General features: G+C 42.4%; 1 protein-coding gene and 1 long non-coding RNA gene across 7 annotated transcripts in view; both read right to left on the bottom strand.

Annotated features, from left to right (window-relative positions):
• LOC117310287 (neuroligin-4, X-linked-like) overlaps positions 1-331 on the bottom strand; it is a 345,163-nt gene extending 344,832 nt beyond the window's left edge. For 5 of the 6 annotated variants that reach the window (XM_033849537.2, XM_033849539.2, XM_033849534.2 and 2 more), the window contains exon 1: positions 19-331. The gene's annotated coding sequence lies outside the window, so the exon portion shown is untranslated. The remainder of the gene's footprint in view (positions 1-18) is intronic. The other variant, XM_033849541.2, reaches the window with a different exon arrangement.
• Positions 332-867: 536 nt separating this feature from the next.
• LOC117310137 (uncharacterized) overlaps positions 868-21,224 on the bottom strand; it is a 241,051-nt gene continuing 220,694 nt past the window's right edge. Inside the window, exon 5 of the long non-coding RNA XR_004524382.2 lies at positions 868-1,475. This is a non-coding gene — a long non-coding RNA (uncharacterized lncRNA). The remainder of the gene's footprint in view (positions 1,476-21,224) is intronic.

The raw sequence follows: 21,224 nt of genomic DNA, 5'->3' as shown, positions 1-21,224 counted from the left end.
TCTTAAAACGGCACCTACCTTAGCCGTGGAAAAGCTGCATCGGCTGTAAGTGTTCTTTTTATGCATCCAGATTTTTCCAGGGACCGAGGCTATGATTCAGGAGGATGTACTAAGTCCAAGCGCCTTGGCTTTCTCGAATCTCAACTGGATTTGCTCCCCCGAAGAAACGCGAGGACCACCGACACTGCCGTGTTGTTTCTATCCTAGTCTGATGGGGAAGAAGAAACAGGAACACAGCCGGAGAAGGAAGGGCAGCGTTACGTCTGAATAAGAGCTCTGTATGTAGAGACAGAGACCCGTCTGCAAGAAAAAGAGAGATTGAAGCGAGAGGTCCTGATGGTTCCCAGCTCCCCCCTCTGCTATTGGACCAAACTGAATGAAATTTACAAAGCCAGCAGCCAATAGATCCCCGCGGTCGGCCCCATCGCTACAGAAACCACATCCACGGCTACAAGCGCATGCAAAGAGCAGCTAATCCCAGTGCAAACCAGCTGGAACAGAGAGATTCTGGTGCCGCCGGGGTGGTGGAACAGGTGAGCACGCGTCTCACTGGGCCACCGTGCCAGAGCGCACGGGAAAGCTTCCCTGCCCTCTCCAGATACCCTTCGGAGACACCACACACGGTGCCGTATTTGCAAACACCATTAACCCTTTAAGGCTATGCTATCCAAGGGTGAGTGTCAGCCGTGCAAGCTCTTCCCCGGGGGTCAGGCTGACAACTGTGTTACTGTTTCTGGATGGTATTCGGCTTGTACTGGGAAACAGTGATAGATAGATAGATAGATAAATTGGCAAAATTAGAATGAAGACCTGTAAAGGACAGAACCTCTTTTATGCCCAGGTGATGGGTTAATACCTTTTGGGGTTTTTTTTTTTTTTTTTTTTTTGGCTGCGTTGGGTCTTCGTTGCCGTGCGTGGGCTTCTCAATGTGGTGGTTTCTCTTGTTGCCGAGCACAGGCTCTAGCCGCATGGGCTTCAGTAGTTGTGGCTCGTGGGCTCTAGAGCACAGGCTCGGTAGTTGTGGTGCACGGGCTTAGCTGCTCTGCAGCATGTGGGATCTTCCCGGACCAGGGCTCGAACCCCTGTCCCCTGAACTGGCAGGCAGATTCTTAACCGCTGCACCACCGGGGAAGCTCCTGTTTGTTTCTTATACAGTAGTGGTTTTGATGAATAAAATACTGAAGAAGTTTCTAGCATCTGCGAGTTGTATTGAAATACCCCTCTTCACTTTCGGGATCCAGGATTTCATCTTTTCCAGCCAACTCAGAATTTGGTGATAGGACCTGGTATTTATCACTGGGTTCGAGGTAGCTGGCTGTCAGTTGCGTTGATGTCCGAAGCTCCTCTCTCATAAATCAGGGAAGGCTATAGAGTGCTGTGGCAGTCTGAACACAGCTTCTCCAACTAGACTGCTTGGGTTCAAGTGGCATATGACCTTCGCTGTGTGTTTAAATACTTCGTCTGGGTTTCCGCCTCTGTAACGTGGAGAAGACAAGTAATCACCTTGCGATATCCTTGTGATGTGACATGTGATACAGGACTAGGCATGCGAGAAGCTCCAAATAAATGTCTGCTTTTCTTAACCTTATTTCACAGGCCTAGGGACTTACTTCCTGAAGGAAAAACATAATGTCTTCTATCCATAGGACATCCTCACAATTGCTTCTGCATTTAGGCAGCGAACTCAGGCATCCAACCTGCTGTCATTATTTGGTGTGATGGCACAACTAGGGATTCCTCAGGAGTTTTAAGAGAAGGGCTCTTGTGGAACATAGCCAATAGTGGGGAAGGTGATCAACACTGATTTAGGAGACCTAGCTTCCGACCAAGTGTCTGAACCCTGCTAGCTTTAACCTGTTGGAAAGTCCGTTAGGTTCTGTGAACCTTAGGGAATAGATCCTTTAAACAGTGATTGAAATAGCTCTCTGTGGTTCCTTGGGACAAATAAATGAGATAATAGGCACGAAAACATGCATCACCAAAAAGATGTCTATATATATCATACATAAGGTACAGAGAGAATGCTATTTTCATCACTGATATATATATACAAAATAGATATATAATCTAATAATAGAAGAAACATACATATGTTTTATATAAATATATATTTTTCTTCTATTATTTAATAATTATTGAAGATCCAATAACATAATAGTATCGCTAATAAGTATAGTTTTTCCCCCAAATTAGTAACACACATAACTGTAGACACAAAAATATATAGACATATATATACATGTATAGACATCTATTCTTCCCAAAGTAGGGTTTAGAAGCAGAGACTTGAGTTAAACACAATAACTTAGAGCAGGCCAGAAAGTCACTGGCTTTACTGAGAAAGTGTGAATTCACTGATTTATTTATAAATTTATCAAGTATCTCTTGAGCACAGGCATAATCCTAAGCACTAAGAATGCATTTGTGAGTAACACACATCCACGTATTTTTGAAGAAGCATGCAGTCTAGTGGATAAGGGAGCCAACAGCATAAGAAAAGAATCATCACCAGAAGGTGTGAAAATACCTATGATGTATGAATTCACAGGCATCCATGCAGATGGAAATGATGGAGAAAACAGTGTCCGGAGAAAGAGTGCTCTCAGCAGAGAAGGAACCGTAGCAGAGAAGAACAAACCTGACTCCCTGTCCAATCTATTCCATTAGCTCTAACCTTTGTGCTCTGCTGTCTGTGTTTAGTCAGACTGGCGCTGCACCTTTTGTAGAAGAAAGCTGCCCAGAGCCTGAAATATACACGACAGCATTTTCAAGGCTCTGCCTCCCAGGCTTGACCATTAAAGGCATAATACAAAGTTGCAGAACAGAAAAAAACAATTGTGGGTTGTTCCCTGGCGGTCCACTGGTTAGGGCTCAGCGCTTTCACTACCGTGGCCTGGGTTCAATCCCTGGTTATGGAACTGAGATTCCCACAAGCGGTGGCGGAAGGAAGGAAGGGAGGGAGGGAGGGAGGGAGGGAGGGAGGGAGGGAGGGAGGGAGGGAGGAACAATTGTTGAAGTTTTCTTGGAACATTGTATTGGGACCACAACCCGCCAATACCTCCTCCTGTTTTAGTGATAAAGAAGCCTGGATTCTATTCTAACTCCGGTCAGATGGTGCTTTGGGACGCTTCTCAGTCTCCTGGCTTCCCGAATAAAGTCCTTACTCGTTGCCCCAACACTTCCTCTCTAGATTCATTGGCCTGTCGTGCGGTGAGCAGTGCAAGCTTGGAATGGGTGACAGAATGGTAAATAAACATGCGTCAGGTGCAGAAGTTGGGGGGGAAACGTGGATACAGCATGGATAAACTGTATGTGGGGATCTGGAATACACAGGGTTTGGTATGGGCAGGGTAGAGAGTGTGAAAAGAAGAGAAGACGAGAGGGTGAAGAATTCTTCTGAGACCTATTTATGGAGGGTCTTGAATACCATGCTGAATGGCTGGAATTTAGCCAGCAGGCAGTGGGGCACCAATAACATATGTTAAGCAGCAGGTAGGGGAGGAATCATTAGATTTATATTTTAGGGCAACTGCTCTGGTGGCAATGAGAAGAAGGGGCCACAGGAGCAGAAGACAGAAAGCAAAGGTACACTTTCTGAGGGTGCTGCAAGGACGGATCCTAGAGAAATGAAGTCCTGAGTAAGAGGGAGAGAGACAGACAGACAGAAAGAGAGAGAGGGAGGGAGGGAGGGAGGGAGGGAAGAAAGAGAAAGAAAGAAGGAGAAAGAAAGAAAAGAAAGGAAGAAAGAAAAAGAAAGAAAGAGGAAGGAAGGAAGGAAGAATGAGCCTGTTGAGATTTTTTAAAAGTACTTAAAGAGCCAGAGTATTATTTTAAGAAAAAGTGAACGTATACTTTTGTGAGTTTATAATTTCCCCTAATCCCGACTTCCTCACGTAACGCCAGGAAAAGCAAGAACCCAACTTAACCATTGGGAGAACAGATTGTACGATAATACAACAACAACAACAACAAAGTTATACAGTTTTAAATCCGGGGTTCTTGGAAGAGAGAATTCTTCATGTTTCCATTTGAAATCTAATTATGGAGTATGGCGAGTTGGGGAGACATGTCATAAAAAGGTATTAACAATAGAGTCCAGAGAAGGACCCACTGCTATAGGGCTGGATTTGATTCATAAGAACAGGAAGCAGCCTGAGAAATAATCTATAAAGTACCATAGCTCCCTCTGATGAGTGCAGCAACCTTGAACGATTCTAACCTACATTCTGATAGAACGTTCGTGTTCCCATGGGCCTGACGTGTTCAACCCTAAACGCGATACTGCCTAAGCCAGGTAGATGATCAGGCAATACTAACGCAGATTGGCTCTGTTAGTACGATGGGAAAAATAAAATACAACTATGATTAGGTAGGATAATAAACACTAGTGCAATACTAATATATACTATTTGGTCTTACCACACGCTGTTGGAGATACAAATATGAATGACCTGTAAGGTGCTTAAAATCTAAGGCGGTGATAAAGCAGGCTCTTCGATTACTAAAATACAAGGTAGGACATGGTCTGTGCCATCTTAGAAGCATATGAGAGGCATAGCAGGCTTCCTGGAGGGACGAGGAGAAAATTCTTCAGCGATAAACAAGGTTTTCATGGGGAACTGGAGAGCAGAGGTGGGGAATCCCTCCAAATGAACCAAGTCTGGGAAAAAAAAAAAAAAAAGACATGGAGCGGGTAGGGGCTCTGAAAGTTGAAGGTACCTAACTGTGAGCCAGGTGTCTTGTTTAGCTAGCCTCAGTCCATCTTACTTTATACTCCAAAGTTCCCGAGAAACCTTGTCCTTCCAATGATACAAAGTAGACTTCAGACCAGTTGACCTTGAATTATCGTGAATTCCAGGTTAATGTCAATCACTTAAATGAGGTTTTCACATACTAGTTTACTAGTATGTACCTTTTCATACATGTAAATATCATTATAGAAATTTAGTTAGAAGAGACACAGAGATGGACCCCATTGGTTTTGTGGGTGAAGTGTTTTCTAAGCTTTAACGAGAGATGTTCAAGTTTATATTTTCCAACAAGAAGGTTGTACATTCCCCTAATTCAATTTTTGCACGTGAGAAATGAAAAAAAGAAATCCTCTTGGGCCGGAGTCTGCTCCCAGGCCCTACCATGCCCTTGTCCTTCTGACTGTTATTTTAAACCCCCCAAAACACCATTAATTATGTAAGACGCATATACTGTGTGGCAATATGCTCTGACTTTCCATCTGATTTTTAAAAATCCTTTGCTAGTTATTATTTCATCTCTGGACATGATTAGCCGAAATGACTTTTAAATGGCCCTGGTTTTTTAAAAAAGGGTTCAAGCTCCTGAATTTCAGTACATTCATTGCGGCTGAGAAACCCATTAGCTACTGCTTTTGTATGAAAACCAAGGACACTGAATCCCAGTAAGTGGCCCCAAATAGAGTTTGTTTATTTATTTATGGCTGTGTTGGGTCTCGTTGCTGCACGTGGGCTTTCTCTAGTTGTGGCGAGCGGGGGCTACTCTTCCTTGTGGTGCGCAGGCTTCTCATTTCGGTGGCTTCTCTTGTTGCGGAGCACAGGCTCTAGGTGCCTGGGCTTCAGTAGCTGTGGCACGCGGGCTCAGTGGTTGTGGCTTGCGGGCTGTAGAGCACAGGCTCAGTAGTTGTGGCACACGGGCTTAGTTGCTCCACGGCATGTGGGATCTTCCCAGACCAGGGTTCAAACCCATGTCCCCGGCATTGGCAGGCAGATTCTTCACCACTGCGCCACCAGGGAAGTCCCCTAGAGTTCTTTCCCCCCCCCCCCCCCCCCCCCGGTACGCAGGCCTCTCACTGTTGTGGCCTCTCCCGTTGCGGAGCACAGGCTCCGGACGCGCAGGCTCAGCGGCCACGGCTCAGGGGCCCAGCCGCTCCGCGACATGTGGGATCTTTCCAGACCAGGGCACGGATCCGTGTCCCCTGCATCGGCAGGTGGGCTCTCACTGCGCCACCAGGGAAGCCCCTAGAGTTCATTTTTCAAATGAACTTGCAGCAACTTTCCCACTGTTATTGCCTAAGTCTTTATAAACTTCTTATTCCCGGGGTACTTATATATATAAGTATATACACTTATATATACACACACACACGCACACACACCCCAATACACACACACACATATATATTCAGGCATACATACATACATATACAAGTGTATATATATAATACATAAGTATATATAATAGAGAGGGATTATATATTATATGTAAGGTTATATAATATATATATTTGTATATTATAGTTTATAATTTTTAATATATTTATATAATGTAAATGGTTCTATATAATACATATAATATACAGGCACACCTCCGAGATGCTGTGGGTTTAGTTCCAGACCACCACAACACAGTGAATTTCTAAATAAAGTCAACAGGTTGTTTTGGTTTCCCAGTGCATATAAAAGTGACGTTTAGAGTTGCCTGTAGTCTATTAAGTGTACGATAGCATTATGTCTTTAAAAATGTCCATACTTCAGTTAAAAAATACTTTATTCTAAAAAATGATAACTATCATCTGAGCCTTCAGCGAGTCATAATAGCAACACTAAAGATCATGTGGGTCACAGACACCAAAACAAATAAAATCATAATGCGACACAGAGACACGAAGTGAGAAAATACTGTGGGAAAAATGGCCCCGATAGACATGCTTGCAGCTCGGTTGCCACCAACTTTCAATTTGTAAAAAAACAAAACAAAACAAAACAATATCTGTGAAGTACAATGAAGCAAAGTGCAATAAAATGAGGTACGTTTGTATAGCATTATATATGACACATACAGGGTTTTATATATACATATGTTATGTATAATCCCTCTCTATAATATGTAAATATATATATGTCATATATATATATATAAATACATTATAGAGATGTTTATATTCCCAGAATCATTGATTGATTCCTGATTCTGTCCTTGTATGCTTGTTCTGTGTGTACACACGACCTCACTTCCTACTTTATACCTTATACTTCAGGTAGTCTATATCTAAAAAGAAAGGAGTTTACTACTGTAGGGACAAAATAAGAACTGGCAAAGATGTGCTTTGTTTATCGATGCAAAGAACCTTCTGTCTTATTAATGACCTGTACCAGCTATACCAGTAGGGAAATAGAACTTCTCTGGTGAACAGAACATGGTTTATAATTTCAGTTTAAATAAGATGAGGTTGACCAAAATATTGTTAGCACCATTACTCTCTTGTATCCTTTCAAACTCAAGGTTTATTTTGGAATCTTTTCTTTAAAATCATCATTTCGATTTTTTTTTATCCTTCCTTGAGAGGAGAGGGCAAGTATTGCCAATTGTGCTTTGCATGTGACATGCAAACATATGTGGATTTGCATACATGTGGAACTAGAGCAGGAAGAAGATGTATATTAATACGAATGGACTAGTTTTGAATAGAGATCAACTTCTGTTCTAAGGCACTGGTACAAGAGTAATAAGATAATGTTTTCCTGGAATAGTCATGAATGACCCAAATTACACAGAAAACGGTCACACCTGTGTAATATCTTCATATCAAGAAACTGACGTAAAATATGGCACAAAGGAACCCATCTACAAAACAGTAACAGACTCACAGACATAGAGAACAGACTTGTGGTTGCCATGCGGGAAGGGGAAGGTGGAGGGATGGATTGGGAGTTTGGGATAAGCAGATGCAAACTAGTATACAGAGAATGGATAAACAACAAGGTCCTACTGTATAGCACAGGGAACCATATTCAATATCCTGTGATAAACCATCATGGAAAAGAATACGAAAAAGAATGTATATCTATACATATAACGAGTCACTTTGCTGTACGGCAGAAATTACAACACTGTAAACCAACTGTACTTCAATTTAAAAAAAAAAGGAAAGAAACTGATGGTATCTTTTGGCCAAAACTTGGTGAAGAACTCAAATCCTCAGTCCAGCAGCCTGTGAGAAACTGAATCCCACCAACCACCATGGGATAGAGGAAATGGATTCTTCCCCACTCGAGTTTTCTGCTGAGACTCCAGCCCCAGCTGACACCTGGATTGCAGCCTATGAACATCTTGTGGCAGAGGACCCAGCCAAGCTATGCTCCAGCTGTAGCCACTGTGTGTCCCAGCCTCGACATCTGATAATTTGTTACGCTGTGACAGACAGCTCATGTTACTTAAACACATAGGTATGTCTGCATGGATGCATGGATGTATATGCATGTGGAGGGCTGTAAACAAGCTGTAGCAATCAGGATCGTAAAAGAATGTTGATCAGGTCGAACCAAGAGGCTAAAGATTTTACAGTTTGCAGATGGTTGGGAGAGCTCTTCGAGAGACACCATAGATGAATGAACCAGAGGAAGAAGTACATCATCTGTTCACGACGGCTGACAAAAGGTATCAACTTAGGAAGAGGCGGAACTTGACAACCAAATCTGTACCTCCTGCATCCAGCAAAATAGATTTTCTGTGCTCTGGCTGAGAATTGTTTAACGCTCATCAACACCCTTGATGGTTGCACAATTTGTCACATCAGGGAATGATTAGGGAACCCATCCTCTATATGGTCAGCTCTGTGCTAGCCAGGACGTGAGAGTCCCGGAGATACTACGCAATTCGAAAGGATTTATAATTTCTTGATATAATCACTCATTCCCTCCACATCCTCCTGCAGAAAAATTCATCATTCCACCTCCCCTCATTTCAAAGTATGTTGACCTTCTGACAGCACTTAAACCACCTACTCCCGGTGGCACACAGAGGGTGTGTGTGTGTCTGTGTCTGTGTATGTGCATGCATCTTGTCCACTGGACTGTAGGCTGCATTTAGATATCTATCCCTAATGCCTCACTTTAAAAATGTTTGCTATTTTTTCGAGTTACCATATGATCCAGCAATCCCACTCCTGGGCATATATCCAAAAAAGACAAAAACTGTAACTAGAAAAGATACACATACCCAAATGTTTATAGCAGCACTATTTACAATAGCCAAGACATGGAAGCAACCTAAGTGTCCATCAAGAGATGAATGGATAAAGAAAATGTGGTGCATATATACAACGGAATATTACTCAGCCATAAAAAGAATGAAATAATGCCATTTGCAGCAACATGGATGGACCTAGAGATGATCATACTAAGTGAAGTAAGTCAGACAAAGAAAGACAGATATCATATGATATCATTTATCTGTGAAATCTAAAAAATTATACAAACTTATTTATAAAACAGAAATAGAAAACATCACAGACATAGAAAACGAACTTATGGTTACCAAAGGGGAAAGAGGGGGAGAGATGACTTAGGAGTTTGGGATTAGCATATATAAACTACTATACATAAAATAAACAACAAGGTCCTACTGCATAGCAACAGGGAACTAAATTCAATATCTTATAATAAGCTATGATGGAAAATAATCTGAAAAAATATATATAACTGAATTACTCTGCTGTACATCTGAAAGTAACACAACACTGTAAATCAACTATACTTCAGTTAAAGAAAAGGTGTGTTGGTTTTAATATAACAAAATGAAATGTAACAAAAGTTGAATTTTGTTTCCTCTTTTTCAGTTCACTTTCATCTCATAAATTGGGCAGATTCATCCAAAAACATCAGTGGAAATTTACTGGGAAGGATAGATGTTACCTTGTCTTCCTACATCTCATTCCTAAGGGTTGAGATTTCCACCTTGGGTAGACCACAATTAAGTCATTTGCCAATGTGATCTAATCCCGTCTTACAGTCATGAGCCTTCTGATGTAAAGTCACATGACTTTACTAATAACATGAAAGGGCTGAAGTCCCAGATCCACACAATCCCCTTGCCCACTGCATTGCCATTTTCTAGTCACGCTCGAACATAGCTAGCATGATTAAGGATTATAAACAAGCCCTCTCTGTTAGCAATTGGGGATCAAGAGTCTTTAATGGGGGCACCTAGCACACGGGTTGCAAGACTACAGAGGAATATATTTATTCCAAGTTGACCAATTTAAATAAAATAAGAATTACTTATAGATCATATTTTTTGTTATAAATTTATTATTATTTTTTTATTTTACTTTTGGCTGTGTTGGGTCTCCGTTGCTGCACGCAGGCTTTCTCTGGTTGCGGCGAGCGGGGGCTATTCTTGGTTGCGGTGCGCGGGCTTCTCATTGCGGTGGCTTCTCTTCTTGTAGAGCACAGGCTCTAGGCGTGCAGGCTTCAGTAGTTGTGGCACGTGGGCTCAGTAGTTGTGGCTCGCGGGCTCTAGAGCGCAGGCTCAGTAGTCGTGGCACATGGGCTTAGTTGCTCCGTGGCATGTGGGATGTTCCCGGGCTAGGGCTCGAACCCCTGTCCCCTGCATTGGCAGGCGGATTCTTAACCACTGGGCCACCAGGGAAGCCCTAGATCATATTTTTTAATTCACATGAAAAGTGTGTTTCATAGTACTAAGGACAAATAATCTTTCCCTCACTCTCTCTCTTGGTCTCTCTTGCTTCTCCCCCTCTTCTCTCTCTCTCTCTCTCTCTCTCTCTCTCTCTCTCTCTCTCTCTCTCTCTCTCACACACACACACACACACACACACACACACACTTTTTTTAAGACCAGGCAGCAGGAAGCAGGGATTAGATCTTCGAGCAAGTTCTCCTGTTTCTTTCAGGGACCTCACAGGTCCTCCAGGCTTCAGGATGCATGTTGTTTCTCCCTTGAGAAGCCCTGGACAGCCTCAGACCTCAGCCTCTCTCAGACCCATCCATTTGTCCATGGGCACTTGGGGCTGCCCCTTCCAGGACAGCCTTCCCTTGGCCAGTCTCCAGGCCCCTGCAGCCACCCTCCCAAGCCTATAACGGTGGGGGAGGATGAGACTCAGAGGTTGAGGGGTCCCCAGCCTGAGATGCTTTTGGCCATAAACAATCACTGTGGGACCTCCCTCACGGTGCAGTGGTTAAGAATCCACCTGCCAATGCAGGGGACACGGATTTGAGCCCTGGGGTGGGAAGATCCCACATGCCATGGAGCAACCAAGTCCGTACACCACAACTACAGAACCTGTGCTCTAGAGCCCGCGAGCCACAACTACTGAGCCCACGTGCCACAACTACCGAAACCTGCGCGCCTAGAGCCCGCGTTCTGCAACAAGAGAAGCCACTGCAATGAGAAGCCCGCGCACCGCAACGGAGAGTAGCCCCCGCTCGCCGCAACTAGAGAAAGCCTGCACACAGCAACGAAGACCCAATGCAGCCAAAAATAAATTAATAAATAAAAATTAAAAAAATAAAAATAGTAAACATTTAAAGAAAAAGAAATGGGAAATGACAGTGACAAATAGGAATGGAAATTACAAGATCTGCATTCTCAACAGGGGTGGTATGTGTCACTTTCAAGGGGGTAAAAACTTGTTCTTAAGGGGCAATAAAAATCTTACTCTTTGAATATATATATATATATATGTATATACACTCAGTTATATATATGTATATTTATATATACACTCAGAATAAGACATATATATATATATATTCCATATATATGGATATATATGGATATATATTCCATAAGCAAATGTAGAGAATATCTGTGATCCATGGTATTAAAATAACATGGGGATGGGAAATTTGGAGAACACGTTTACAAATTCTCCCTAGGGGTAATGGGTGGATAATTAACAATAGCTTGATCAATACTGCTACAAGGCATCGAATCTATGAGAGAAGGGACAAATTATATATTAGTTTCTTCAAACAGCATCAGTAGCCACTCGCCAAAGTAAAGGAAGAAGAATTTATTAGTGTGTACGAGCTCCACACACTGCAAGACACTTGAATGAGTTCCAAAAGTGGTATGAAGGCACGGTCCTCAAGACACGCTAATTTATACACATGGAAAACACACATGTGAAGCATGACATCACGCTGAAAAATATTTAACCATCGGGTTTCTGGGAAACCTGATATATCGATGATTTCCATGGTGAAATACTTGGATCTTGGCCAGTTTCCTATATGAACACGAAGTCCCAGAGCTTGGAAATTGGAAGATGTTCAGGGGTGTTTAATGATAGAGAATTTCCACCATGAAGCTACAGTAGGCTTAATAACCTCAAGAGCATGGAGAAGACCAAAATGCAGTAAAATAATTAGTCACTGATGAGTTTCAGGCATTTATTAGCATTTTAAATAATGTATTTAATTTTAAGATTATATAATTAAGTTTTTAATGGAGGGCTACCTTTATCAACCGCGTTTCAAAATTCCTAAAGAGTGAGCCATTGGTGATCTCAAGCCAGAATGAACTGAGTCAGCCACACCTGCAGAGAATCAGGAGATGGTGTCCTTCATTGTATAGGATGTCCTTCGAGAACTTAAAAATTAATTAATTGATGCATCAGCTGTTCAAATTAATAGAAGGGTTCCAATTCTATTCCCTTCTGTCCTATCCATAACTACCTTTTGTGGACTTGAACTCCTCTTTTGCTGAGTTTCTTTGGGTTTTGATGGTTTTTCACAAACTGACCTTGTTCCAGGTAGTTTTATTATTATGTTATGTAAAATGTTCACATGAACGTGACTGGTCTTGTGTAAATCCTTTTAATCTGATATCTGTGTCCTTTCAGTATGGATCCAGAACTTTTTTTTTAAGCAACCATTCTTTCCAGTAATTGAGTTTTCATATTTAAAAAGACAGTCTCTTTAGCAAGTGGTGCTGGGAAAGTTGGATAGTCACATGTAGATCAATGAAGTTAGAACACGCCCTCACTCCATAAACAGAAATAAACTCAAAATGGCCTAAAGACTTTAATATTAAGACATGACACCATAAAGTTCCTAGAAGAGAGAGAGCATAGGCAAAACATTCTCTGATATAAATCATACCAATGTTTTCTTAGGTCAGTCTTCCAAGACGACAGAAATAAAAACAAAAATAAACAAATGAGGCCTAATCAAACTTACAAACTTTTGCATAGCAAAGGAAAGCAGAGACAAAATGAAAATGCAACCTACAGAATGGGAGAAAATATTTGCAAATGATGCAACCAACAAGGGATTATTTTCCAAAATAAACAGCTCATACAACTCAGCAGCAATAAAACAAACAACCCGATCGAAAAATGGGCAGAAGACCTAAGTAGACATTTCTCCAAAGAAGACATACAGATGGCCAAGAGGCACATGAAAAGATGCTCAACGTTGCTAATTATTGCAGAAATGCAAATCAAAACTACAATGAGGAATCTCCTCACACAAGTCAGAATGGCCATCATCAAAAAGTCTACAAATAACAAACCCTGGAGAGGGTGTGGAGAAAAGGGAGCCCTCCTACACTGCTGGTGGGAATGCATATTGGTGCAAACACTATGGAGAACAGGATGGAGGTTCCTCAAAAAACTAAAAATAGAGGTAACACATGATCAATCTCACTCCTGGGCATATATCCAGACAAAGCTTTAACTCAAATAAATACATTCACCCCTATGTTCATAGCAGCACTATTTACAATAGCTAAGACACAGAAACAACCTAAATGTCCATCAACAGATGAATGGATAAAGAAGATGTGGTACATACATACAATGCAATATTACTCAGCCATAAAAAAAGAATGAAATAATGCCATTTGCAGCAACATGGATGCAACTAGAGATGATCATACTAAGTGAAGTAAGTCAGAAAGAGAAAGACAAATACCATACGATAAAACGTATGTGGAATCTAAAATATGACACAAATGAACCTGTCTCCGAAGGGGAAATGGACTCACAGACATAGAGAACAGACGTATGATTGCCAAGCGGAGGGGGATGGGGGGAGACTGGCGCTAGTAGATGTAAGCTATTATATATAGAATTATAGATCTATGGATAAACAACAAGGTCCTACTCTATAGCACAGGGAACCACATTCAATACTCTGTGATATACCATCATGGAAAAGAATATTTTAAAAAGTATGTGTATATATATGTATAACCAAATCATTTTGCTGTAGAGCAGTAATTACCACAGTGTAAGTCAAGTATACTTCAATTTATAAAGTTAGTAACTCTGCAAAATGAAACTTCACCAAACCTACCATGTGAACATGCACACTTAGATTTAAATAAAAATGCAGATTTGGTTATAATGTGATTGGAGATTGTTTCTTGTCTCCCCTTGAGACCCCCCAATTCTCCAAAGGAGATGGGGTCAAATTCTTTTGATTTGGAGGATGGGAGTGAGGATGATATGGGTGAGGGAGCAACTGAGGCACGGGATTTTATTAACAGGTTTAAGGAAAAGGTATTATTGGTTGCATTGGTAGTTCAATGCATTCGATGCTATCATCCTATAATTTATAGACTGCACTGCTTCTTTTTAAGGATAATGTCTGAAGATTTTATAAGAACCTACTTTAGAAGTTTTATATTTCGACCCAATGGACAAAATGCAAGTGATAATTGTTCTAGGCATACAAAAGCTCCCTGCGTATTGAAGATTCCAGAAACAGCTCCTTACTCCAGTGAAACAACCCAGAATGAGAACGCTGACCTGCCTCTCTCCAACTGGGGATGAATCAGGCATGGTTACAGCAGATATTCGGACTCAGCTGGAGTCATCACGAGAAGATTCTACATCTGTCAGTCTAACTCGAGGGATGTCCCTGGTGGTGCAGTGGTTAAGAACCCGCCTGCCAAAGCAGGGGACAGGGGTTTGAGCCCTGGTCCGGGAAGATCCCACATGCCGCGGAGCAACTAAGCCCATGCACCACAACTACTGAGGCTGCGTGCTGCAACTACTGAAGCCCGTGCACCTAGAGCCCGTGCTCCACAACAAGAGAAGCCACTGCAATAAGAAGCCCGCGCACGGCAAAGAAGAGTAGCTCCCACTCGCTGCAACTAGAGAAAGCCCGCGCACAGCAACGAAGACCCAACTCAGCCAAAAATAAAAAAAATAATAAATAAAAACAAAATCTAACTTGAGGGTTGGCGAACTTTTCATTTTTAATCATAAGCCAATGATATTAAATGATAATTAAAGAACACAAAATTAAGTTTTTTTTCCGTGAGACTATGGAGGTTTGTTTTGTTGATGGAGAGGAATTGAAACATGTATCTCACACTTTAAAGGGATTAATAATGACAACACAGAATTTCAGTTGATTTTAGTAAAATCTTTTACACCATTCAGTTCTTACAATATCTCCCTCTTTCTCTTACTGAAGTAGACATTTCAGTAAAAGTAATGTCGTGATTGAATCTGAACATTTGCAATTAATGATTATTTCATTGCATGAGTGGAAAAAAAAAAAAGACAGGCAGGAAACAACTGGTGAACTCAACTATAGGAATGTGCTAAATTTGATTTCTTCCATTCAGTGATACGGAGGATAAAATGCAGGAGGCTTTCCCCGAGAAGACCAAGACTGTTACGCAGATTGCAACGCTCTACTTCTACAAGGTCATTCATATTTACTTTCATATTTCATAGAGTGTCACTAGAAATGTTCTGTTGGTCAAGTCTGATGTTTTAAAAACACAGAAAGACACAGATGTAGAGAACAAACATATGGACACCAACGGGAGAAAGCAGGGGATGGGGGCGTGGGGTGGTGGTGGGATGAATTGGGAGATTGGGATTGACATATATACACCAATATGTATAAAACTGATAACTAATAAGAACTGCTGTATAAAAAAATAAAATAAAATTCAAAAAAAAACACTTACGGAAACGATGTGACTTTTTTTTTTTTAATTTTTTGCGGTACGCGGGCCGCTCACTGTTGTGGTCTCTCCCGTTGCGGAGCACAGGCTCCGGACGCGCAGGCTCAGCGGCCATGGCTCACGGGCCCAGCCGCTCCGCGGCATGTGGGATCTTCCCGGACCGCGGCGCGAACCCGTGTCCCCTGCACCGGCAGGCGGACCCTCAACCACTGCGCCACCAGGGAAGCCCTACATTTTTTAAAAAGCTGTGCAAAGCCCTTGGTCTTTCAATGGGGGATATTTCTGGGAAGGCAAATAACTGAGACCAAAGATCTTTCCGCTGCCTTTAATGGCAAGCTTATTATTTCTTTAACTGTGTTCTCCTTTACCTGTGATTCACGGTGCGCGGTTAGCCATTTTACTGGGGATGAACATCAGAGAGCTACAGTTAAGCTACCAATGTGTTTAAAACAAAAAATGTGCTGGAGGCTATTTTGTCTCTATTTCCACAACAATGTAGAACCGCAGTGAAATATATGTCTGTATGGTGCTAAAGTCAATGAGCTTACCGCAGCACTTTGTGTGTGTTAAGAATAGGTAGGTAATGTGCATTGTATGTGTTTATTTCAGGGTGTGGATAACCTTTGTGTAACAGCAATCTTCCACCAGAAGAATCAGTCACGGAATACTTCCACTGCTTCCCAAATGTTTGCGCCCTTAACCATCTTGACATAATGAGCTTCTTACTGTTGTCAAATTGGTTCCCTCTTGGCAACATTGCCTTTGCAGCAGACTTGAAGTTACAGAAGTGACCTCAAATGCACGTGGGAACCAAAAGATTCTCCCCGTCTGCACTGGTTGTTACCACATGGATGGAGTTGGCTACATGTGCCCTGGGAACTGGAACACTACCCGTTTGACAAATACAAGGACTCGGCATTTAGCTGAGAAAAACAGTTTTCTGAAACCTACACAGCCGCCAGGAACCCAGCTTCATTTTAACGTTTGTAAATCTCACTGGAGGTGGCGGCCACATTGCTCTGTGCACTTTCATGACGCCTCTTCCTATCGAGATACACAAACATATAACTTATTATAACCATTTGGAAGAGTGTCTTCCCTTGGGATTTGGAAAATAAGGAGGAGAGGACAAATGATCTCTTATAGTCCCATCTCACACTCAAGAGTCTTCTGGCTAAACCATGGGTTGAAAGACTGAAGTGTTTAATCCCCAAACAAATCCATACACAGCCCAAGGAAACACTGCCCTGAAAGACAGTATTGGGGATTTATCTTAGAAAACCTGAAGCCAAAGACAGTCGATTCTGTTTCCGGGTAAGTCAGAGCTTACCCAAAGCTGAAATTAAGGTGTTTTTTGTTTTGTTTTGTTTTGTTTGTTTTTTAAAAAAGTGGACTGGCTGTCCTAATAGGTCTTCAGTGATCTGGATGGAAGATACACTCAAGTTGTTTGGGTAGACCTTGAAATTGCATAACCAATTTGGTCTGGCCGTTAAGTCAGTTTTGATTTGGTCTGGGCATTAAGAAAAGCTTCAACCAATCTGAATGATTTAACAAAAAACAAACAAAATAAACTTTTAAACTCAGTGTTGTGCACCATTTACAAAAAGTTTTGCTTTCAAGACTATAGAAAAAATAATAAACCACATTAAAGCTTTTTCCCCCAGAAACTCAAATATGAAGAATGATGTGAAGAACTCAATTTAAGAACGTTTTTCTCCACTTGGATGCCATGGGATTTCCCACCCTACATTTATGCTTTTCTTCCTCCCATTTCATTCTTTAAAAAATTTAGAGACGGGCTTCCCTGGTGGTGCAGTGGTTGAGAGTCCGCCTGCCGATGCAGGGGACGTGGGTTCGTGCCCCGGTCCGGGAAGATCCCACATGCCGTGGAGCGGCTGGGCCCGTGAGCCATGGCCACTGAGCCTGCGCGTCTGGAGCCTGTGCTCCGCAACGGGAGAGGCCACAGCAGTGAGAGGCCCGCATACCACAAAATAAATAAATAAATAAAAATAAAATAAAATAAAAAATTTAGAGACAAAAATAGAAGAAACCTCTACCCATAGTTACACTGGGCCTTAAACACTGAAGTCATTTATTTAAACAAGGATTATCGCTGTTAGGCTAGATAAGACTATTGCATGCATCCCCTGTTCTAAATGCACTACCTGTTTCACTCTGCGGACAAAGCATCCAGCATGAAAAATGGACAACCCGATACCTCTTCATTCTCCGTGGGGCATCGCGTTGAACATAGTTAACATGCACTTCCCGGAAGGATGGGTTTGCTCTATGCCATGAATTCCAACATAAACCGTCAGGATCACCATAGTTACCTGCAGCAGTAGACTCAGTGATGTGTGTGCCTAAAATATCTAGGAAAGTTGACTGTGGGGTTGGGCAGATTTTTTTTCAGCCAAGAGATAAAAGGGTAATGAAAAAAATTTTTAATAAAAAAATTACAATAATTTAAAACAAAAACATCAAGCGAGACTGGCGTCATAAACTTTCAAAGTCATGGATTTATGCTCAAACGATCTGTCTGCTGATCATGAGAAAGAGGGTGCTTGCAATCTGCAGTTGTTTCTGAGGCCAAGGATGGGGAAAGCAGAAGTTTCTAGGGCAAATCTGGTTCCTTTAAGCACCCCTTTATTAACTGACATCAACCTCTGAATTGAAGATTGAGTGCTGACCAGAGCACGGCAGAATGATTTTCACCTTGGGGGCAATCCCGTAGTGGCAACTAAAACTTGCGAATGATACCGTATCCATTAATTACTCATAAAAGTCAGAATGAAGGACAGTCAATATAGTCAAACTCCATTTCTCTCTGGGGGTGCTTTTAGCAATGATTGGAAGACATTTCCTCATTCGAGGATCGAAGAATCGTATCCGAGCCACATCCTTTCCGTAGACTCTGCATTTGCAGGAAACAGCACAGAGAGCAAAGATGGTCTCTCTTTACGTGCCTTTGGCTTTTCTGCTGAAAAATCCACAGAACTGGGCAAGAGGGGTATTACTATCATCATGTCATTTCACACAGGAGTTGTTGCTTGAAGGTGCACCATAAACGTGTGTGAATTAGGTCTCAAATCCTGTTTTTCTGATTGTACCACAGAAATGCTGTTCCTCTTGAGGCTGTAAAATGTTTTAAATGTTATTTAAAAAATCAGCCAGCAGTGATCTTCACATACCGGGTGTCGAGAATCATAGCAAAGGAGAACCTTATTCTTAAAAAGAAGGTTTGGAAAACAACGGTCCCTGGCAAAGTTTAACATCTACCTGTATCTGTATGGCTACAAGCTTGGAAAGGATTGTACGTTTTTGATGGTGAAGAATAAACATAAGAATCTTTACTGACCCACGAAAATCATATGAAATTTTAATTCTGGCGTCCACCAATAAAGCTTTATGGGCACACGGCCATGCCCGCCCATGCTTCTCTGTGCTGCGTGGATGCCTTCATGCTGCCCTGGAAATTGGGAAGTTGCAAGAGACCAGAAAAGTCTAAAAGAGTCACGATTCCTGCCTTCACAATCCAGCTTTAGGGAAATACCTTGAAATAAATACCTCCTCGGGTGTGAAGGTTGCTATCTCTGGGCCGGACCTGGAAAGAGAAAGACACAAGAAAGCAAAAAATCAAGTGTCCTCCATCACTGAAGGATCTGGGGTTTCCAAGGACAGGTCAGAGGGCGAGTGCCGGGAAAAGATACGTCAGGGACGAGAGTCGGGGTGGGGAAGTAGCTTGGGAGGATGCTGGAGCGGAACATCCATCCAAGTAGAAGGAGGCGGACGGTGTAGAAGTTCATGGTCAGCATGAAATTCCTGAGTTGCCAAGGACAACCAAAGATTGTTAAGATCAGAGCTTCCAATATTTATTTCATAGGAATTGGTCCTGATGTCCTCTCTCCTCAATGCCCTACACTTCCCATGGTCTTGGAAGACACCTTCCATTGGAAGGTCTTGTCGACTGGAAAAAAAAGGCACAACCTAAAATTTGAGAATTATGGTTTATTTGGCGGACTTCCTGAGGTCTTAAGCCCGAGACGCAGCCTCTCAAACAGTTCTGAGGGACTGCCCCTAAGAGGTGAGGGGGGAGCCAGGATATACAGGAGTTTTTGCAACAAAAACCAGGTAGAACATCACAAGATTACTGTTGATTAAAGAAACCAGGCATCTCGAGGAAATGGATTTAGCATTTTTCTCTGTATGGGAAGATGCAAGAGGTTGGGCGCACTGAAATCAGTCCTCTGATACGCACCTCAGTTATCTTGGGCCAGGAGCCTGTTTTTCTCCATCCCGAGTCCCCTCACGGTGCCCAGTCTGGGGCAGCTACGGTGGTTGATGGCTCGATGGCTGCAACATCCTTTGTTACTGACAGGGCAGGCGCCGGTTTTTGTCCACAGTCTGAAGTTACTGAGGGAGGGGCTGTGCGTGACAAGGAAGCCATGGCAAGTGCAGCTCCAGCCCCAAGCACTGACTGCTCCGAGTCTGCAAGGCCCCGCGGCCCTATGAGAATGGTGGTGGGCCGCCAAGGCAGAAGATGGGATGAGCTCCCTGATCCCTCCAGAGGCGCCTCAAAAGACAGGAGGATCTAGGGGCAGGCTTGCCGGTGACGCCCAGTTACATTCTGCGGTTACAAAGTGGAAAATACTCAGGTACGTGGCCTGCATAATGGCAATTATCCAATTATTAACTTGAATTTGACCTCTTCTCTTAGCTATTAAATGTTCGGAGCACCTACGCCTGCATCACTCTCCAAATATATTTTTGGATACAGAAAGGAGATAGGAAAATAATCATGTTTTCCAAAAGTACCAAATGGATTCTGAAGAAAATCTAATTTCAGAGAAAATAATTAAATGAATGCTGTTTTCTCTTTAATTGCTTCACACTTACAATCAAGTGTGCTTGGGTTAATACTTTTCGACTTCTAATTGAATTTTCACTGTTCCTTTTTTTGTTTGTTTGTTGTTTTTGCGGTACGCGGGCCTCTCACTCTTGTGGCCTCTCCCGTTGCGGAGCACAGGCTCCGGACGCACAGGCTCAGTGGCCATGGCTCACGGGCCCAGCCGCTCCGCGGCATGTGGGATCTTCCCCGACCGGGGCACGAACCCGTGTCCCCTGCATCGGCAGGCGGACTCTCAACGACTGCGCCACCAGGGAAGCCCACAGTTCCTTTTATTATAAGATGAGGTTATAAGGAAACGTGCTGACTTTTCAGGTACCATATGGTTTCTCTAGACTATTAGGCAATGTTTGAGGGGCCCAAAAGATGTTTCTAAGACTAATGCTTGTTTTGAAAAGGAAGATTCTACAGGTAAACTTGTGAGAAGCAAAGCAATGAAGAGCAAATGCTTCTATCGGAGAAGAAAATGAATCAATAATCCAAGTAGTGACAACTGGGCAGCCCTGTTTCCCTATGATTTCGAAGTCCAGAGCCCAGGGAAACACAACAGGCTGACCATGCTATGCTATACTCAACACAGATAAACATGTTTCAGAAACTATGATCCAACCTGTGG

Source organism: Tursiops truncatus, chromosome X, assembly GCF_011762595.2.
Source record: "Tursiops truncatus isolate mTurTru1 chromosome X, mTurTru1.mat.Y, whole genome shotgun sequence".
Classification (NCBI taxonomy): Eukaryota; Metazoa; Chordata; class Mammalia; order Artiodactyla; family Delphinidae; genus Tursiops; species Tursiops truncatus.
The sequence above is the reverse complement of the archived record's forward strand: the minus strand, read 5'-3'. Positions and strand labels throughout refer to the sequence as shown.